Source organism: Polypterus senegalus, chromosome 13 (assembly GCF_016835505.1).
Source record: "Polypterus senegalus isolate Bchr_013 chromosome 13, ASM1683550v1, whole genome shotgun sequence".
Taxonomy (NCBI): domain Eukaryota; kingdom Metazoa; phylum Chordata; class Cladistia; order Polypteriformes; family Polypteridae; genus Polypterus; species Polypterus senegalus.
The window spans coordinates 157662354-157676490 of NC_053166.1; the positions used below are offsets into that span (position 1 = coordinate 157662354).

General features: G+C 43.4%; 1 protein-coding gene and 1 long non-coding RNA gene across 2 annotated transcripts in view; one reads left to right on the forward strand and one right to left on the reverse strand.

Moving 5' to 3' along the window:
• Positions 1-14137, reverse strand: part of mpg (N-methylpurine DNA glycosylase) — a 64577-nt gene that overhangs the window by 5393 nt on the left and 45047 nt on the right. The window lies entirely within an intron of this gene.
• Positions 327-3620, forward strand: LOC120542195. Its single transcript, XR_005636167.1, has 3 exons — positions 327-360; positions 3236-3297; positions 3476-3620. It is a non-coding gene; the product is annotated as an uncharacterized LOC120542195 (long non-coding RNA).

Consider the following 14137-nt stretch of genomic DNA (forward strand, 5'->3'; position numbering starts at 1 on the left):
ATATACGGACATCATGACAGAAGTATGTAGCTATTGTTCAGATTTTGACTTTTCGGAGATTTGTAGATCGTCTAATCGTGTTGCCAGCAGGGACAGTTCTACTCAATGCAGAGAGAATTAGAAGATTTGCTGTTTGGTGAAAGTTCGTGAGAGAACATTTCAAGCCCCGCGAGACAAGACTTTATGCACAGAGATTTGGAGAAGTCCCGCCCACATCTAAAACATTTACAACCACGCCCACGGTTCAATCATTACTCATTTGTGTGAATTATTGTACGATGTAGAGAGAAAGTCGCGGGCAGTTATACACGATGTAATTCCAAACACGGAATCAAAATTCAAAGCGACATCGACGAAAAGGTAAAAGTGAAAAGAGATCGCATATACGGACATGGGTGACATGACAGAAGTATGTAGCTATTGTTCAGATTTTGACTTTAAGTCGGAGATTTGTAGATCGTCTAATTCGTGTTGCCAGCAGGGACAAGTAGCGTTTCTACTCAATGCAGAGGCGTATCCGCGGGAATTAGAAGATTTGCTGTTTGGTGAAAGTGAAATCCCGTGAGAGAACATTTCAAGCCCCGCGAGACAAGACTTTATGCACAGAGATTTGGAGAAGTCCCGCCCACATCTAAAACATTTACAACCACGCCCACGGTTCAATCATTACTCATTTGTGTGAATGCTATTGTCAGACGCAGTTCGTGTAGAGAGAAAGAAACGAAATTCACTCGCGGGCAGTTATACGATGTGTCGTCACGATGTAATTCCAAACACGGAATCAAAATTCAAAGCGACATCGACGAAAAGGTAAAAGTGAAAAGAGATCGAATATACGGACATGGGTGACATGACAGAAGTATGTAGATATTGTTCAGATTTCGACTTTAAGTCGGAGACTTGTAGATCGTCTAATTCGTGTTGCCAGCAGGGACAAGTAGCGTTTCTACTCAATGAAGAGGCGTATCTGCGGGAATTCAAAGATTTGTTGTTTAGTGAAAGTGAAATCCACATACGCAAAGTGGCGGGCGCCCGGGGGTTGGCACAGCCCCCTAGTCTATTATATTGTGCCTTTCACATTTATGCATCTAAAAAAGTTTGTCTTTGCCTCAGTGAATTCTTTTCTGTATCCCATGCGCTGACTTCACGTTTGAGCTTTGGGCCAAACCATCTGAGAGTTGTCGATGTGAACACACACACGCACACACACACACACACACACACATGTATTCCGTATGATCATTCCGTGTAAACGAACACACATAAGCAGGTTAGAAAAGCCCGGAATGAACTGGCGGCGTCAAACACGGACAGCCAGGCCTTGACGCATTCCGATTTAAAGCCAAACAGAGAGCTGCTCCACCTCCTGCCTTTCGCTGGGGGTCTGCTCTCCGCGTCTCTCTCTCTCTCTTGGGTTTCGACTGCGGACGACTGCTTTATTTATCTTCTGCCTTCAAAGATGGGAATTCCTAGAAACAAGACAAAGCTCCTCTCCCACAGCCGTATCTGCCAAAGCCATCAAGGCATAAAAACATCTGCCGTGTTTACTTTGAGCCGCCTGCTGCTGCTGCTGCTGCTGCTGCTCTCTCAGAAAGCGGGTGGATCTTGGTGGGGTGGGCTGGGCTGGTAACAAGCTTGCACTAACACTCGCAATCCGAGCCTCGCCTGTCCAGGATTCGACGCGTGGGTCTTACTCATCAGACAAAACTCGGCTGACGGAAGAGGCGCTTATTAAGATTAACCGTCTTTCATCTCGAGCAGGGGAAGCGTATCTGACGAGATTCCGAGGAATGCAGATGAGATGTTAAGGCGGAAAACCGTTTGAACACCTCGCTCAAGTTAAATGTTACATAAACACTCCTCGTGTGGGATGAGCACCACACCACAAGTTTCGGCTAATTTTAAGTCCTTTGTTCCCCCGTTTAACTCCGGTTTTCACACGACCATTTACAGTAAATGTTACGCACACTTAATAACGAAATGACTGACACGAGGCACACACTCGAAAAACACGACTTTAGCTTGTATTGGCATTCTTGTGTAATTACATACTGCAGTGCCCGACTCCAGACTTGGCATGCCAACCAAATGCAAACATCTACCTCGACTGCACAATTTTAGAACGGGCACAAAGCAGGTCAGTAATAAACAGGGAAGTTAAAGGAATACGCCACCCACAAAATTATACATTTTTTGCTTTGCGCCCTCGTCTATTGGGGAGGAGCGAAAGCTTTAGATTCGTCAAAAATTTCGATCTCTCAATGTTTTAGAGTCACCCCTGATACTGAAAACATCCATTCCTTGATGATGGGGGTGTGTGTGTCTGTCTGTGTGTCACAGTTTCTTGAGGAACGGTCTAGAGCTGAAATGTCATGGACGGAAAAATACCAAACTCGAAACTTAAGCCCGTTATGGGATGACAATGTGCTGATTAGTTTTTGAGCCAAATCATGGAAAGAGAGGAACCCTCAAACACCGGAATTCTGCAATGAATGATGAATCCTTCTCATCACTTGATATCGTAGTGACCTACAGTGGGATGCAAAAGTTTGGGCAACCTTGTTAATAGTCATTATTGTCCTGTATAAATCGTTGGTTGTTACGATAAAAAATGTCAGTGAAATATATCATATAGGAGACACACACACAGTGATATTTGAGAAGGGAAATGAAGTTTATTGGAGTTTGGGTAACTCGGTTTCTGGGGCACAGAATCCTATTGACGATCACGTCCAAATTTTAAAATTTTTTTTTTATTTAGTATGTTATTTATTCCATGTAGCGTGTAGAGATGACTGGAAACAAAAAGGTAATCCCACGTTTCCATGCAGAATGAAGATAACAAAATTTATTACAGAATGGGAGCCAATGGAGACCCACGCTGTTTGATTCCCACTGGCGAATTCATTTCATCTTAAAGCAGAGAAACGTTCTGTGTGACTCCAATTCTAAATGACTTTACTGTTGCAATTTTACATTGACAGCGGTACAGCAACTTGTATAATTTGCATTATTTTCTTCTTTTTTTCCCTCAAGGGTGAATGGCAAACAGATCCCCAGTACAAGTAAATGAAACACCAGCAGAGTGTGTGTACGGGTAGGAAGTTGCCATCATGAGTTGCTCTCTATCCTGAATAGATAGACAGACAGACAGATATAAAAGGCGCTACATAATAGATATGAAAGGAACTGTTTGAATTTTGAGCTCACGTTTCCCTTTTGTTTTTCTCTCAAGGGTGAACGGCAAACGGATCCCCAGTACGTTAATGAAACACCAGCAGACTGTGTGCGCAGGGAGTAAGTTGCCATCACAAGTTGTTCTCTATCCTGAATAAATAGATAGACAGATATAAAAGGCGCTACATAATAGATATGAAAGGAATTATACATCTATTTATGTTACTTATCACATAGCGTGTGGAGATGGCTGGGAAAAAAATTTTGAGGTCAAGTTTCTCTTTTGCTTTTCCTCAAGGGTGAACGGCAAACGGATCCCCAGTACAAGTTAATGAAACACCAGCAGACTGTGTGCGCATGGAGTGAGTTGAATAGATAGATATAAAATGAACTATACATCTATTTATGTTACTTATGTTACTCATCCTATAATTTGCATTATTTTCTTCTTTTTTTCTCTCAAGGGTGAACGGCAAACAGATCCCCAGTACAAGTTAAAGAAACACCAGCAGAATGTGTGTGCGGGTAGGAAGTTGCCATCATGAGTTGTTCTCTATCCTGAATAGATAGACATATAAAAGGCGCTACATAATAGATATGAAAGGAATTATACATCTATTTATGTTACTTATCACATGTAGTGTGTGGAGATGGCTGGGAAAAAAATTTTGAGCTCACATTCCCTTTTGTTTTTTCCTCAAGGGTGAACGGCAAACAGATCCCCAGTACAAGTTAATGAAACACCAGCAGAATGCATGTGCGGGTAAGAAGTTGCCATCATGAGTTGTTCTCTATCCTGAATAAATACATCTATTTATTTTACTTATCACGTGTTCCGTGTGGAGATGGCTGGGAAAAAATTTTGAGCTCACGTTTCCCTTTTGTTTTTTCCTCAAGGGTGAACGGCAAACAGATCCCCAGTACAAGTTAATGAAACACCAGCAGAGTGTGTGCAAGTTGTTGTCTATCCTGAATAGATAAGATATAAAAGGCTACATAATAGATATAAAAGCAACTATACATCTATTTATGTTACTTATGTTACTCATCCTATGTAGCGTGTAGAGATGACTGGGAAAAACTTTTATCTTACATTTCCCTGCAGAACAAAGAGAACAAAATTTATAACAGAATGGGAGTCAAAGGGGACCCATGTTGCATAATAGCAAACAATGTGAAGGTGGTCTTAGATAAAAAGGAAAAAGCTAAAAGTTCTAACATTACTCTTACCACCAGTTGTTTGCACAAATGAACAAAATGCAAAAAAAAAAATCATATAGGAATTAATACGAGGGAGCGGTGACAATGTTTATGATGAATTGGGAGCCAACGGTGACCAATGTCGTCCAACGATGTGAAAAACATCCATGGAACAAAGAAAAGAAAATTGAACATTATTCATGTCACATAATTCAGCCCGAGGACGGGAAAGGGGCTATGTAAATAAAATGTATTATTGTTATTCTTATCATCCATTATTATTATTATCTATGTCACCTTTACAGTTGGTCCAAAATACAGCAACTCGGCTTTTAGCGGGAGCCCGCAGGTGAGAGCACATTCCTCCTGTGCTGGCCGCCCTGCACTGGCTCCCCATTCATTTCAGGTTCGACTTTAGGATTTCATTATTTGCTTAGAATAGTCAATCAAAGTGACCCCTTTTGTTGGCTAACTAAAAAGATTACAATATGCAAGCTTTCGAGGCAACTCAGGCCCCTTCTTCTGGCAACATGTAATCAAGATTGTTTGCTTAGGAAGCACTAAATGGCTTGACTCCCTCTTACCTCTGTGACTGTTTACCATGTGGTGTAAGTGCTGCAAACAAGGGCTCAGCAGCAGCTACAGCGCCCCCTGGTGGCACCCACGGAACCCAACAGTTCCAACTCCCACGGAGCCTGAGGCACAGCTGCAACCTGGGGGTTGGGGAAGGGGGATGCCACCTAGTTCTGCAGAGGAGGTAATGCTCTGGATACGCTCCCTCCCCTCAATCCTTCCAAGGGTCCCGGCCCGTACGCCACACTGGATAGAAGATTTTGTAACGTCAGACAACGCAGCGTCACGCACTGAATCGTGTGCTGCCTCAACCTCGGCCTACAGGCCAATTTTCACCCCCCAGTCAAATAAGCAGATGACGGCACAATAATCTGTGCATATAGCAGAGATGTGGCAGAACTGATAAAAGTCGGGTGACGAAAACAACCTGACCCTGACTGTCAACAAGACAAAAGCACTCATTGTAGATGAGCAACGGTGTCAACTGTTAGCTGTTTGAGATTTCTTGAGATAGCAGACATCTGCATTCCTGAACGAAGGCCACGCCGACATGAACCTGAAAAGGTCAAAGGAGCTTCTAAAGTGTGAGACGGAGCGTGAAAGGAGTCTGACAAAGTCATCCTCTGTGATCACGTTGTTATTACCTAATACAGACATCCATCAAAGATGGCTAAGCGATATCAGACACCGTGGATTCACAAAGTCTTCAGACCCCTTCACTCGCTGCACACTTCAGCGCAGTGTGTTTGTTACGCAGAGTGCCGCGCGCCTGGGAGGGAACACGTGCCTCGCTTGGTTTTCTTTGCTTTTGTTGCTACGCGTTACTCTTTTTTTTTTTTGTAGTTACTATTGTTGTTGCTTTTCATTGGTATTTCAGAAATGGGGTTAGGAGCACATTCATACGTCACAGGTTCTCATTTTTTATTTATTTATTGTTGTACTATTCTCTGTTTTTAGTGGGCGCTGCTACTTTCTGGGGATGGTGATGTTATTTTACTTTGGTAGATTTATTTAATATTTACTTTATGTTCTTTGTGTCTGCTTGAGGATTTTGGAATATAGTCGTCTTAGGGCGCCACCAGTTTTAGCAAGCATACAACAAGCTAAGTTCAAAATGGTGGCGTGAAAAAACGTTAAATCTTTTTATCAGTTTTAACAATTCCACACAAACGAAGTCCAAAATGGCGTTGCGATAAGACGTTAAATCTTATTAATAATTTTAACAATTATGCATGCAAGTCCAAAATGGCGGCACAATAAGACATTAAATCTTACTAACAGTTAGAATGATTGTGCACACAAGCGACGTCCAAAATGGTGGCATGAAAAGACAATTGTGCTCATTTGTGAAGTCCGAAATGACAGCGAAATAAGACGTTAAATCTTTTTAATAATTTGAACAATTATGCATGCACATCCAAAATGGCGCCGTGATAAAACGTTAAATCTTTTTACCAATTTTAACAATTGTACACGTAAGCAAAGTCAGAAATGGTGGCGAAATACGACATTAAATCTTACTAACAGTTTATACGATTGTGCACACAAGTAAAGTGCAAAATGGTGGCATGAAAAGACGTTAAATCTTACTAACAATTATAATGATTGTGCACACAAGCGAAGTCCAAAATAGCGTCGTGATAAGACGCTAAATCTTTTTACTAATTTTAACAATTCTGCATGCAAATCCAAAATGGTGGCGTGAGAAAACGTTACGTCTTTTTACCAATTTTAACAATTGTGCACATAAGCAAAGTCCAAAATGGTGGTGAAATACGACGTTAAATCGTATTAACAATTGTGCACACAAGTGAATTCCAAAGCGGCGGTAAAAATAAGATGTTAAATCTTTTTACCAATTTTCACAATTGTACACATATGTGAAGTCCAAAATGGCGGCGAAATAAGACATTAAATCTTTTAACAATTGTGCACAGAAGCGAAATCTGAAATGGCAATGAAATAAACGGTTAAATCTTATTAATAACTTTAACAATTATGCACACAAGTGAAGCCCAAAATGGCAGCAGAATAAGACGTTAAAATGTTACTAACAATTTATACGATTTTACACACAAGCGACGTCCAAAATGGCGATGTGATAACACGTTAAATTAACAATTTTAACAACAAATAAACCTTAAGCATGAATTCTCCATATTCCAAAACACTCGAGCAGACATAAAGAACACTAAATAAATCCATGAAGTATTAAAGACAAAAACAACATCTCTGTGCCCAGAAAATGGCAGCACCCACTAAAAAAGACAGAGAACCATCAAAACAAAACAAAACACCAAACAAACCAACCCCCCCAGCGCTATGCAGGATAACTGGAGTTCACCCCCATGATGTCACTGAAGGGGGTGTAAAGGTCGGGGTCTTGCACTTCCTGATCACCGGAGAGTCTTCTCGGTTTCCGCCTTTGTCTCCCTTTAGTGATTCGGCTGTGACGTCACATTTTGACCTTTGCTTGTTTTACGAGTTAATGTTTCATCTCCCAATTTCTATTTAAAAAAAAAAACAAAAACATATCTTTGCCTTTTCCCTCTTAAGACATTACAGGAGTTTTACTGGGTAACACAATGAGCAATGTTGGCATTGGAGTTTTTTTTTAAGTAGGCAAAGTGTGTAAATTTCACCGAACAAAGGAAAGACCCTCACCAAAAATGAAAAAATATAAAAAAATCACATGGAAAAAACTTTCTGACTTGAACTTTGGTGAAAGGAGCTGTAAAGATAAAATGGCTCCTGCGTATGGAGTAACCGTCTCCTGCCTGTTCCGTAACAAAACACTTTTGAAATCTCTCCCCCTAACTAATGATTCTGTTCCTTGGGGCTCTGCGGTTAGCCTGTGATGGCTTAGATTTCATTATCTTAGACCGCCTGTGTTTTATCACTAGATGGCAGCAGCGCATATTTCTGTACGCTTGCTTTTTTATGTCGGATCCGATTTTTTTTATTTTCACTTTTTTTTTGTTTATTTATATGCTGAAACACGCAAGGGGTGGCACGGTGGTGCAGTGGGTAGCGCTGCTGCCTTGCAGTTAGGAGACCAGGGAGTTCGCTTCCCGGGTCCTCCCAGCATGGAGTCTGCATGTTCTCCCCGTGTCTGTGTGGGTTTCCTCCCACAGTCCAAAGACACGCAGGTGAGGTGCATTGGCAATTCTGAATTGTCCCTAGTGTGTGCTTGGTGTGTGGGTGTGTGTGCCCTGTGGTGGGCTGGCACCCTGCCCGGGGTTTGTTTCCTGCCTTGCGCTCTGTGTTGGCTGGGATTGGCTCCAGCGGACCCCCATGACCCTGTAGTTAGGATACAGCGGGTTGGATAATGGATGGATGGATAGTTTGCAGTTTTGGGGGCCAAGGAAGAAATTACAAAAGTAAGTGTGTTAATATATGTTAATAAAAATGAAACAGTTATATGTGAATAATGTTTTTTTTATTTATTTATGTTCATCCTAAACGTTCGGTCCCATTGCAGGAGGCATCGGTAATGATCCCTCCACAGCTTCCCCTACGGCAGTGTTTCTCAAATTCGGTCCTGGGGACCTCCTGTGGCTGCAGGTTTTTGTTCCAACCAGCTTCTGTTTTTAATTGAACTCTTGGGCTAATTAAGTGAACGGATATTTCCCAAGTCCTGTGTTTAGGGAACAATATATTAATCAGAAAACTAAGTTTGCTAAAAAAAAAATATTAAAATGTACCAAGCAGTTATATAGGAATAATGTTTTTTTTGTTTTTTTTTTAACATTCATTCTTCTTTTCAAGGTGTTCTAATTATTTAATTAATCCACGATTTACTAATTAGAGGGTCTGATGCTAAAGTAGTTGCAGCCTTTGATTATTTTGTGTAGTTTGCCAGGGTGTCTGCTCTGCTCATTTTAAATTGTCATTATTAAGATACAATGAAACGGGAAAAACTGCACAGAGAAAGGGCAAAGTATAATGAAATCAACAAAAGAAAGTTAAGTATTTAAATCTATAGCAAAAGCAGAAATATTTAGTATAAATGTCTTATAAATGTAAAAATCATGCTGCTATGCTTATCTGAATGTCGAATAAAAAAAAAATACCAGCTAATTAAATGAGCTCAGTGTTATCTGGTGTTGTCACTGATTAGGAATCTGGTTGGAACAAAAACCTGCAGCCACAGGGGGTCCCCAGGACCAAATTCGAGCAACACTGCCCTACGGAAACCTTGTTACGACTTTTACTTCCTCTAAATTACGGGTGTCAAACTCCAGTCCTTGGGGGCCGCAGTGGCTGCAGTTTTCATTCTAACCGTCTTCTTCATTGGTGAGCCGTTTTTTCTGCTAATTAACTTCTTTTGCCTTTATTTTAATTAACTTGACTCAGGCCCTTTAGTTGTCAGCCAAACAATAATGAGACAACAAAACGAGCGGCCACATGACCAGCTCACCTGTGCCCATCACAGTAGATCTGAAAATAAAGAAAGGTGGGGGTCTCGGTAAGGCTGATCTCTCAGCTCACCAAAACATTTTCACAGTGCACTTAGAAAAGAGAAAATCAACTATTTTGGGAATGTCTGCTATTGCACAATGACAGCAGCAACAAGCCATGGAATTAAAGAACGGGTTTAATTAACAACAAGACTCGGCGCCTAATGAAGCAACTGGTTGGAGTTTGAGGCCCCGACTTAGGTGGTCTTCTGTCGGCTCACTCACTTCACATTTCATTTCTGTTTGGTCGCCATTTAAGGAAAGAAATGAAGCAAATCAGAGGAACGATGAAGAAACTCGGGGGAACAAATCTTAAAAAAGCAATTCAATTAAAAGGAATTTAAAAGAAGTTAATTAGCAGCGAAAACAGGTCACTAATTAAGGAAAGGGTTAGAATGAAAACCTGCAGCCTCAGGGGTCCTCCAAGAGTGGAGTTGGGGACCCCTGCTTTACAAGGTCACCAAAATATTTTGACGGTGTTCTTAGGAAAAAATAATACATATATAAAAATGTTATATGGGCTGGAGACGGGGAGGGGGGACAGAGCTGGAGGTGGCAGAGTTCAAGATGTGAAGATTTGCAATGGGGGTGACGAGGATGGACAGGATTAGAAATGAGGACATTAGAGGGTCAGCTCAGGTTGGGAGACAAAGTCAGAGAGGCGAGATGGTGTTGGTTTGGACGTGTGCAGAGGAGAGATGAGGGGTATATTGGGAGAAGGATGCTAAGGATAGAGCTGATCGGCCAGAGGAGAAGAGGAAGGCCTAAGAGAAGGTGGTGAGAGAGGATATGCAGGTAATGGGTGTGACAGAGCAAGATGACAAGGACAGGAAGATATGGAAGAAGATGATCCACTGTGGCAACCCCTAACGGGAGCGGCTGAAAGAACAACACAGAGTAACGAGTGTGGAAGAGAAGTGAGAGTGCAGGCAGGGTGTAGTGGGTGGAGAAGAGTGTCAGGAGTGATTTGTGACAGACGGGTATCAGCAAGAGTGAAAGGGAAGGTCTACAGGACGGTAGTGAGACCAGCTATGTTATTTGGGCTGGAGACGGTGGCACAGAAGACAGATTTGGAGGTGGAAGAGTTAAAGAGGCAAAGACTGGCATTGGGTGTGACGAGGATGAACAGGATTAGAAATGAGGACATTACAGGGTCAGCTCAGGTTGGGAGACAAAGTCAGAGAGGCGAGATTGTGTTGGTGTGGACATGTGCAGAGGAGAGATGCTGGGTATATTGAGTGAAGGGTACTAAGGATAGAGCTGACAAGTAAGAGGAGGAGAGGAAGACCTAAGAGAAGGTTTATGGATGTGCTGAGAGAGGACATGCAGGTGATGGGTGTAACAGAGGACAGAAAGATATGGAAGAAGATGATCTGCTGTGGCGACCCCTAACAGGAACATCCAAAAGAAGGAGAAGAAGAAGAAGTGTAAGGTGAGAACTAAACCCTGTTTTTAACTCAAATGGTATTGAATGAAATGAGAATTGCACCATCTGACTTGTCGCATCACTGACGTCATGTCTGTTTTCCGTGTAGCGATGTTCCCGAATGCTACTGAGCTGTGATCAGGCCCACCTCTTCCAAGTGAGACAGGGCCCGGTATGGAGTGATCACACTAGTCAACCAAACTGGACTTTGGGGTGGGGTGGGGTTACATGTGGGCAAACGTGCTCGGGCACGGAACGAATTGCTGACGCGAGTACACCCTTAGACGCAGCTTTCTGACGCTCTCCTTGATAATCTTCTGATTTTGCTGCGCCCTTCACAGATTCAAGGCAACTGGCGCCACCCAGTACCGCTAGTGGTCCTTCTCCATGTTTCAAGCTTTCTTCTCTTCGCAAGCATCGTCTTGTCTTCTGTGAACGTGAAAACTGCTGTGGCCTACCAAAGAATAAAAAGAAAACTCTGCTTTAGTTTCATCTGAGCAAAGAGTATCCTCGCAGAAGGAGTGTGGCTTTTCTGAGCCTGCCGTTCAGAAGTTGGGGGTCTTCTACCAGGGTGGACAGCAACAGGTGGTGCAACTTGAACTGAAAGCGTTGATCTTGGAAGTCAGCCTGAATCTGTCTCAATGTTTTCCTGCGTTCTTCCCCCACACTCCTGTTCAATCTGGGGTCCGTTGTTATCTGGAGGTGCCACGTCTGCCTATTTAGGTCATTTATTTATTTCAACAGCTTCTGTAAAAAAAAGCCAAATTTGCCCCAAGGACAAATAAAGTTTGTTCGTTCGACCGATCGATCGCTCCATCCATCCTTCTGTCTCTCTGTCTGTCTATCAATCCGGGGGGTTGGCTACACTCTGGTGGTCCTTAGACCTCTTAATAATGGTAGCTACCATGATGTTCTTTGGAGACGGTTGTCTTGCCGCCTACGCCGTGTCCAGGGTTGGCTGTTACCTTCTTCCTTTCCTCCTCCGACAACTCTCTGCGTGTCCATCTCTTGTCCACATTCAGTGTGAATCACACCTCAGCCGAGTGAGGACTCCGTGTGGCAGATTAGACGACTCGAAGACACCCGTGCCGACACTAAATAAGAGGAATTAGTCCGCTGGAGATATGTTGTGTAACTTTAAAGGATCCCAGCAATTTTGCCAATTTTTATATAAATGAAAAGCAAAAGGGTCTGCTCTATGGAATATGGCGTAAAGCGTGGCGGGTGCCAATTACTTTTGTCACTTTCAGCTTACTTCATGGAAGCGGAGGGGGTAACCCATTGCCGTTGGCTGCACCCTTCTAAATGGGGAACTGCCCACCATTTTATTTTTTACAAGGATTTTCTTTTTACTGTTGTTTTTTTTTTTTTCTTTCTAATTTTAACATTTCACAATCAATCCTGCCCATCGTAGGCCCACCGCGTCTCCCCGATAATCAGAGTGCCCGTCTTCTCCTTTTGTTTTCTTGACAGGTACTGGATAATGCTCTGCCGCTGTTCTCTTCGCAGGCCTCCGCCACGGGAAGCCAATTAGCGGCAGCCAGGAAGAAGCAGCCCCTCCGACTTCCTTTAATTTCCAAAAAGAATGTATGAGCAGGTCTCTCTGCATGAGGTCACCCCTGCTGGAAACAATCGGACGGCAGGCAAGCATGCCATGTTTAGGCTGCACTTTGTAAAAAGCGCGCATGGAAGGCCAGAAAGGCGAGGCGCAAACATCTGACACTCAGTGCTGTCTGTTTTTTTTGTGGATTCTTCTTCTGTAATAAAAAAAAAAAAACAGACTCAAGTGGGGCACAATGTGGTTGCCATCCAAAAATGTGGACACTCACTCCTAGCCCAGATGCACATTTTGTTGACATTTGGAAGAAAAAAGTAAATGGAACTTGGCCAGCAAACGAACTAAAACGCTGTCACCAATACTAAAATGCTAATGATCAGTTTTGATTGATCTCATGAACTGAAAAAAGTAAAAGAATGAAAACACGTGGCATTCTGCAAAGGCTTGGGCACCCCCCCTTTCAGTTGTCAGGTCTCAGAACTCGCCAGGCCCAGAAGTGTCAACCAGGAGTTGTCCGAAGATGATGGCGCGGAGAACTGAAGGCTCCTCGGTTAACACAGGAGACAGAGACCAAGCATTCCGACTACTGCAGTGGTGTTCGCCCTCTGCCAGTGTTCAATGGGGTTCATCTTGGCAGAGCCAATTGTGGGTTGTGCCATTGGCCCGACTTAAATATACAGGGATGTGACATATGGGGGAGAGAGGGGTTATAATGAGAGGGCGGCAACTCCAATCTGTACCGATGCAGGGACTACAATTCCCATCAGTCAGTAGGAGTGCATGACGGAGGACTCCGTTATCAGCGGGCATGACGTTTCTTACTGACCAAGGACCCATCTGAAAGACTGCAGGTATTTATGTACAGTGCGGCGTTTTCTCATTTTGGTAACAGTTTCATTGCACCGACATACGTCTGTTGTCTCATCCTGGGTTGTGCTGAATTTCCACGTTTTACCCGTTTGTTAATCCTGCCAACGTTAAGTGCTTTGCGTGGTCTTTAATAGAAAAGAAGGAGCAGGAGAAAAAAAAGCAAAGGGAGTCGTTCACCTCCTCAAACACTAAAAAGTTCTGGGCAGCTGCCTGTGATGTCTGAATGAAACTAGAAACCCCAACCTGCCCCACTGCACTGAATCCTCCCAGAAGAAATTCAGGTTGGGAAGCAGGCACTGGTACAACGCATTCCTGCACCCACCACACGACAAAAGAGTTTGGGATCCTGGCTGGCAAACCCCTCAGGCGGACAACGCGGTCCAGTCCCACCCTCCGGAAATGACCCTCTATCTGCCACAGCCAGGTGTTACCTGGGTATCCCCTTGGCCTGGTCCTGCCACGCGGGTCCTCAACAATGAGGGTCCTGCAAGCCGGATCACCCTCAGCGAATGGTGCCACATGGCCGTAGTGCCGTAAATGATGCTCCCTCACAATGCAGGTCATGTGCCTCATTTGGGACTCCATGAGCAACACAAAGTCAAACCAGTGGTACCCAAGATTTCTGCTAAGAGACACACATGAAGGAGTCCAGTCTTCGCCTCAGGTCACTGGATAGCATCCATGTCTCACAATCACATAGTAAGATAGGAAGCACCAGGACTCTAAAGACATGGACCTTCGTCCTTTGGCAGAGATATGAGGAGCGCCACACACCCCTCTCCAGTGACCTCATTACCCCCCACATGGTGGCCTTGGCTTGGTCCAGCCATTCGGGTCCTCAACAATGTGCTGGATCACCCTCGGGGAATGGCG